General features: G+C 31.6%; 2 long non-coding RNA genes across 3 annotated transcripts; one reads left to right on the top strand and one right to left on the bottom strand.

Moving 5' to 3' along the window:
- Positions 1-918: 918 nt before the first annotated feature.
- Positions 919-2562, bottom strand: LOC112539207 (uncharacterized). The gene is made up of 2 exons (XR_003082881.2): positions 1753-2562; positions 919-1678 (listed from the first exon to the last, which is right to left on the bottom strand). It is a non-coding gene; the product is annotated as an uncharacterized LOC112539207 (long non-coding RNA).
- A 244-nt stretch (positions 2563-2806) lies between these two features.
- LOC107365704 (uncharacterized) lies at positions 2807-6938 on the top strand. Of its 2 annotated transcripts, XR_001569477.3 has the most exons (6): positions 2807-2948; positions 3020-3082; positions 4314-4377; positions 4449-4666; positions 4755-5414; positions 5511-6938. It is a non-coding gene; the product is annotated as an uncharacterized LOC107365704 (long non-coding RNA). The 2 variants fall into 2 exon arrangements; XR_016200218.1 differs by having other exon boundaries at positions 2945-3082.
- The last annotated feature ends 683 nt before the right edge of the window (positions 6939-7621 follow it).

Below are 7621 nucleotides of genomic sequence, written 5' to 3'. Positions count from 1 at the left end.
GACTGAAAACGTAAAAACTTTTGTTTCAATAATGAAAATCGCTTTAGTTTTGTTTTTCAATGAAAATTCAGTTTTCCTTCCTTTCACCTTCTTTCATGATTTTAGTGAACCTCAATTTAGATGCTAATTTGATGAGTTGATTAGAGATTAAACTGAATTTTTGAGATTCTGTCCTTTAGTTATTGGGAAACTGTTGAAGTTTTATTGAAATGAAGTTGATGCTGAGATTGGATTGAAAGATTTGAAAATTTGCAAGAATTTTTTGTTTGATTTTTTTCGGTTTTAAGGTGAAGTTAAATTGTCTCTGCAGTTGGGCGAAATGGTCGATTTGTCTTGAATTGATCAACACTAGGAAAGGTTAACAAGCTGGCCACTTTATCGGAGAAGGAAATCTTAGAAACAAAATGTTCTATTATAATCATTTATTTCTTTCTTCCTTGTCAATCAATGGTAAAAATTATTTCGGTCTTTCGGTCAAGAGACCAAAAAGTCTGCCTGACACATAAGCAAATAATCTGGTCAATGAGGATTGACCCTTTACTTCCCGTTTGTCCAACTGATATTTGCATTGGCAAGTCATTTTGTCTTAGAAAAATGTAGAGAGAGAGAGAAAGAAACTCTCTTAAGCTGAATACAAATGCAACAACAGGCCAACTGTAAATCGCCTCGTGCCAAACGTCTCTTCACCATCAGCACAAGAAGCCCACTTAAACAGAGCATCAACAACAAAAAACGAGTAAAAATAGGAAGTAAACTTTAAAAAGGTAAAGTCTTTTTTTTCAAAGTCAATCATTATTATTCATAAACGATAACGGAAGCGTTAAAAGGTGAATAAAAATGTTTGATGAAAGCCATTTCACCCTTTATACTGGTTAATGTTATTGTACAGAAACTAGAAGCAAAAAAGTTGAATCAACATTTTGTTTCTATTGGCCTTTTCCCATAAAAAGGTTTACTGTTTAATTTATTTGAACGTTATTAGTTGAGTTTCCGTCAAGGGAAAAGGTCAAACCTTGGACAGAAGAAGAAATAATTTCAAGTGAAACAAAATTATTGCCACTAAACTTTGTTTTTATGTCAAAGTTGGTTGACTTTTTAAATACTTGGCCAACAGAAGTGGTCAGAATGTGTTCAAACTGGAATGTGTTGGGAAGAGAGAGAGAAGAAGATTTACAATATGAGAAGAATGATGAAGATGAGGGAAAAGATGCAAAGATATTGGATTGAAATTTCTTCTTTTCTCTTTCTGTATCATTCAAGTTTCATTTGACTCTGACTACAAGAATCATGTAGGTCTTAGGGTAAAAACAAGGGAAAGTCGGACATTGACCTTAAATGGCCTCTAGGGACTGATCATGGTTACGGTCAAGGACGATTTCTCTTTCTATCTTCTTCTCCTTCTTTTTTCCATCTTCCTCGTCTTCTTCCTCATCTTCACTTACACAATGTCACTCTTCATTATCGATGCATCTTCAAGTCCAAGGTCAGAGTTAAAGGTTAACTTGTTTAAATACTTGTGATCAACTGGAAACTCGAAATTATAATATTAACTGGTTGTAATTACAGACCATTATCATGATAATCAGATCTTTGATTTATATGTAAATGTTGAAAGTAAAATTACACTCAATTTGCTTTGAAAACGGTCCAAATTGTCCAAAAGTGTTTAAAGATTTGCCTGAAAATAACGAAACATTGGATTAGATTTGTTACAATTTATTCAATCAATTCTGTAAAATTCAAATTTCTTACCTTTTTTCTTGGACACATTTTTTGCTTCCATTTTGGGCCTTTGTTATTTACATTTTTACAGACACACATTTTATTGGCCCAGAGAGTGGAAAAGGGTAAAATGTGTTTTTTCCTTGACTATAAATTTCTCGTTAATTGTGTGTCCAGTATTGAGGTGAAAGAAACTGAAAACAAAATCCTTTAAAAGTCAATAATACATTACACTTTTACCTACTATAAAAGGCTGATTATTCATTGATTTGCATCATGAACCGATTTTTGTTAATACTCCTTTTGGACCCTTTACTGTCCTTCTGTCCGGTTAAATACTGTTAACCAGTCACTGGGTCAACCAGTGATAATGAGATGACCATAGGTAGAAACCAGTAGAATAGGGAAAAAAAGGTAAGCAAAAGAATAGCGTTTGACCCTTTCTCATCATAATCATACTCATAATGAGAAGTCTTTGTTCAGCTTCTTTTCTTACTCTTTTTCACCCATTTTTGAGTCTTCTTCTTCTTCCTTCTTTCTTCATCTTGACCCTTTCAACAAATGTCATTGAACACATAAATGACTATTTTTAGCACCACCATGACCAATAATAATCACAATAATAATGATGAACTTAACAAGGCGAAACTGGTGTTAAAAACACATCAACAGCAAGAGACCAGCAAAAGTAAAAACAAATCAACACCTTCAATAAATCCATTCATATTGAACACATTTCAAGTCACAATTTGTACCATCCTTGACACTGAATCTAATTTCACAAAATTTAGAAAATAATTTACGATTAAAGGTGAAAAAAGCGACAAAATATTACCTTAAAAGGAAGAGTTAGAAATATATTTTGGTAGAAATGAATTATTAGCGCATTTTTTTCAATTCATAAATAGCGCCCTTGAACTTGACGTCAAACCTTCCTTTCCTTTTCCCTCCATTTTATGTAATCTTTTGCATTACCAAACGATATTCATATCTTTGGTAACCTTATTTATTAATTTAACCGCTTTTTTTAATTTTATTTTCTGATTTTGATTTAATTTTCATTATTATTTTGTTCGATTGTCTTGTCTATTGTAAAGTGTCAAGTTGATTATGGATCAAATCCGAAAGTGCAACCACTTTATTTGTGTATCTAATGTTTCTCCAACTCCAGTTTTTCCCTTGCATCTTGGACTTGCTACATTTAGTAATTTGACTATTTTATCCAGGTATTTAAAGTGATTTAAAGTGGACAAGCAACTTATTATGTACTTAATTTGATTCTCATTCCGATTCTAAGAACCTAGGGGTGTGTTCAGAAAGTCAACCTTTAATATCTCTCTGTTTTTCATGGTTGATGAAGGTAAAAAACAAGTTCAATTCATCTTCAACTCTTTATTTTCACTTCAACATATTTTCATCTTGATTGATCTTGATTGTAATTTTAATCTTTTTCTTTTGCTTCTTTTATCCAACTTACACCTTGCAGGTGATTGCGGTTTTGTCTTTTTTTCTTTTCTTTCCTGTAAATATTTATACTTCCCTTTTCATTATCACCATCATGACGATTTAGCCATTTAATATGATAATGATTTATGCTAGTTGAAGTTTTACCTTCTTGTGAACATTAAAAGTTAAATCGTTTGATCCCGCAGGGTTAAACTGTTAATAGATTTCTTAATTGGAGGTAAAAAGGAGCTAGAAAGACAATCAAAAAGACATTTCACTAAACATCAATTGCATGATTTTCAAATGAACAAACTGTTAATTTCAATGGGAAATGAATAGTAATCAATTTCAATTAAGTTATTAAAGTATTCCGAAATTCCGTTTGCTTTAATTACTTGGTGAAAATCAGTATCTAAAATTGACTTGATATTAAAAGACAATTCAATTTTTAAGGCAAGTTTACCATTGAAATTTAACCAGTTTTAGGGCATTTTCGTACATATTTTCTTATTGTTATCGTTATTGTATTGCTGTTTAGTTCGCATTTGTATTTCGCTTTGTTTTGTACACTTTAAGTCAACCTACGAAGACCTCCAATAGTGAATTCAGAATAATCTATCTTCGTCTTCTTTTCAACAAAACTTTGAACAAAATAGTACAAAGCAGATGAAGAAATATAAAAGGTGTATCTATGAGTAAATTAAACGTTGTCCTATTTGTACAGAATCAATGAGCTTTTTATTTTACTTTTTACATTCAAATTATTTCTTCTTCTACTTCTTTATTCAAACTATTCTCAATGAATCAATAAAACTGTCCTCAGGGTTAAAAGGTTAAATAGAGATTGAAAGAACTATCATAATAATAAAGAATCAGTTTAATTCTTTCAACAACAATGATAATAGTGAAAGGAGTGAGACTTCGATTTTTGAGGTTTTCTTCTTCATTATTATAATATGATTAGTAAAGGCAAAACTTTCTCTTTTGTACTTTTTTTTTATTTTTCTTATTAAACTTTAATCGATTTACAATACAAATGGTCGAGAAAACTTATTGACAATGTTATAATAAGAAAAAAGAAACAACTACAATATCAATCAGTATCAATTTAACTCTCAATGCTTTTCATATTTTTCCCTCAACAGGACAATCAAAAACAACCAGTGGCCAGTGACAAACCGACTTCCAACTTGAATCGCCTTCAAACAAGTAAGTCATTTTAATATTTTATTTTCTGTAAATTTTTAGACTATTATTTATGATTACTTTTTCTTCATCAGTTGATTCGACACAGCTCTAACTTACACATCTTTTGGTTTTATCTTTATTCATGTGGACTTTTGGTGAAGCTATCTCTATGGCATGAACATTGTTCAATTTTAAAGGGAAAACGCATCAGAATCGCGTGTTAAATGGCCAATGATGATTAGCTGCTCGGAATTGAAAGAAAACAAACTAATCAACTTTCGATAATGATGGGTTCAAGTTAAAAATAAAGGTGACTGGAAAATGATAATAATAATGTTAAATGTGGAACAACTGAACTAATAGTAATTGCTGATGATGATTATTATTTACATTTAAAGGGAAACCTTGGGTCCTTGTTGGCTTGTACACCTTAGGGTTATTCGTGAGGAACAGCAGCAGCAGCAGCAACGCGAAAAATAAAGTCAAAGGATGAAACAAAAGCTAAAGTCAACTCTGGAAAAAGCGTAAAGGTCAAAAACGATAATATTACCAAAGAGAATGAAAGCTTCATTGATGATATCAACTTGGTTTGCTTAAAAAAAATGTTACACTTTTGCTGAGTTCCGAAAATGAAAAAAGGCGAAACTCTTTTTTTTGCTGCGTCTCAACTTTTCTTCCTTTGCTATTATTGATGTTATTTTTGGTGTTTTTTACCTCGAGTCTCAAGTTACCCTGGCTCTTTTTTTTCTCTTAATCAACTTTATACCAGCGTTGACCAAACGGTCTGACCATAGGCAATGCTTATTGATGAATCTTGAGTATCTTCGTGCTCCTGTCAATTGGAAAACAATAAAACCTTTTCTTGTATTTGTTTGCCCCTTGTTTATCTCAATAACTTTTACCATTTATTGCTGTTGCTGTTGTTTTTTTAAAACTTACAATATCTTGACAAAACTGACCTTTGGCTAGTCTTTTGTTGGAATTAAATTTCATTGTCACGATAACCCTCATCATGTCTTGTCTGGCAAGGTCAACATCAACATCAGCTTAAAAAAAGGGTATAACATTGGAACCAAATACTCTTTTACCTCTTGTTTCACCTTTCCAAAGTTAATTATCTTCTGTTTTTCTTCCTTTTTCTTTTGATGGTTAAGATACAAAGAGATGTTGCTGTAGATGCTAATCAAATGGATCTTGTCAGATTATGAATTTCTTTTATTTGGCCTTTTGATCTTCATTTTATCACTGGTTTAACAACATTATTTATAATCAATGGAAGCTTCTCATCTTAAAATCTTATTGTCAACTTGGTAAATCTCACTATTTTTGACGCTTTTGAGCTGATAAACACATTCAAAAATACATTTGGCTCATTCCGTCAAGTTGCAAAGGAAACAAAGCGAACCCCTTCTTGAAGGAAAAATCACATGAAAGGCGCAATTGATTTACGCTAATGATTAATGTTTGATGCAAAATATGTCCATCCACTTGATGATCCGATGAATCTTCATCTTGGTAAAGCCAAACCTTGCCGCCAAGTTTACTGAATCAAGTTTAGTCAATTAATCAGTTTTAAACTGATATAATCATTATAAGACAGAAAGCTAATAATGAAGCTCAAAAAGTCAACATAAAAGGCCAAAACTGAAACGCAATGCAGAAAAAAAGGAAAGAAAGTTAACGGGGAAGTGCGAAAGAGTAAAGAAAAGAAGAGAAAAAAGAAAGGAAAGTAAGATAATTTGGAGATATCGCCCAGCAGCACGGCCAGCCGAATTGACCTTTTACTGAACGGGTTTTCTTCAATCTTACTCATCAACTGAAAATTCTCTTTCATCACCAATTTTCTTCCCACCAATGATCGTACACTTGATTCTCATCCTTTCAGTTGCATGTGTTTCTTCCAGTCTAATGCAAGTCTTCGCCATCATTACCAACAGCAAACAGCAGAAGCTTCGTCCTTTCATCTCAAATTTGATCTGTGGACAGGAACAAAAGTAAAAACATCTTAAAAACCATTAAGATTCCGAGGTTCAATAAAAAAAGGAAAAACAAAAAATGACCTTTCAATGGACAACAGGACAAGCTCAAGCCATTGAAGAAAAATTACAATATGTGATGAGAAAAGGGAAAGAAAGGAGAAAATGAAGCAAAAAAAGAGATGAGAATAGAGATTTTTTAGCTTTATCTTGCACAAAAAAAGGTCACAATGTCATCTTGCTGGAAACATGGTCATTCGGTAATGATGTATCATAATTACCATCAATCTGTGTCTCTCTTCCTGTTGCTTCATCTTTGGTCATTTCCTTAGCAACTCTTGACCATTGAAATTGATCCTCAAAAGCAGCTCAACTCCTTTCATCCTGCAACATTTATTCACCGAGACTGGCTCTAATCTTACATTTGCTGTAATGTTTGACAGTTCAATCAATTAATGAATTAGGAAGTTAATTGATGGATTTAACATTTTCATTTGAAAGTTATTAAACTGTGATTATGATAAAAACGATGATCAGGATAAAAGTGTAGCAACAACGTTAGTTTTTTTTGCATGATAAAATAATAATAATTATAACAAGTTGAAACGTGATTAGAATCAAAGTGTTTCTTTTCTTTAAATACTTTGTTACCTTTGAATCTGAATCTTCCGGAAGATAAATGTTTATTCACAGTTAAAATGATCTGATTTCACAGACAAATAAAAATAAAGGAAGACAAAGAGTGAGAATCATGATGATGTGAACTTGAAATGAAAAGACTGAGAGTGAGTAATTTAGGTGCGTGAAAGGAGTAAATAATATCAACTAACTTGAAGAAGAAGAAGAAAAAAGAAAAGAAAAGGAAAAATTAACTTTTAAAATTGGTTTCAAGTCGATGAGTTTAACTTCAATTTTAGTTACACAAGAAGAGAAAAAATCATTCAGTTATCACTGTTCATTATCATTCTGAGCATTATCATGTCATAATATCATCTCTTTACCTTTGAATATGTCAAGAAGGAGAAAAAAAGAAACAAAAAGCGATCTCAAGTTCAGGAAGATAAAGTAAAGTTCATCAAATGTTAACATAATACATTTTGACTAATTTCAGGCCATCAATGATAAAAGCTGAAAATTCATTTTTTTCCAATTCCATGAAATCATTAAAATCATTTTGACTTTTTATTATCACAAAAAGCATCTCAATTAATGATGAAAGTGTCCAGTTTAATGTTTTAAAATAAGAGTAAAGCTAATTTTTTTGTTGCTTTTGAAAATAGCGCGTTTGC

Source organism: Tetranychus urticae, chromosome 3 (genome assembly GCF_039701765.1).
Source record: "Tetranychus urticae isolate SD_2017Ah chromosome 3, NJAU_TeUrti_SD_1.0, whole genome shotgun sequence".
NCBI classification, from domain to species: domain Eukaryota; kingdom Metazoa; phylum Arthropoda; class Arachnida; order Trombidiformes; family Tetranychidae; genus Tetranychus; species Tetranychus urticae.
The sequence above is the reverse complement of the archived record's forward strand: the minus strand, read 5'-3'. Positions and strand labels throughout refer to the sequence as shown.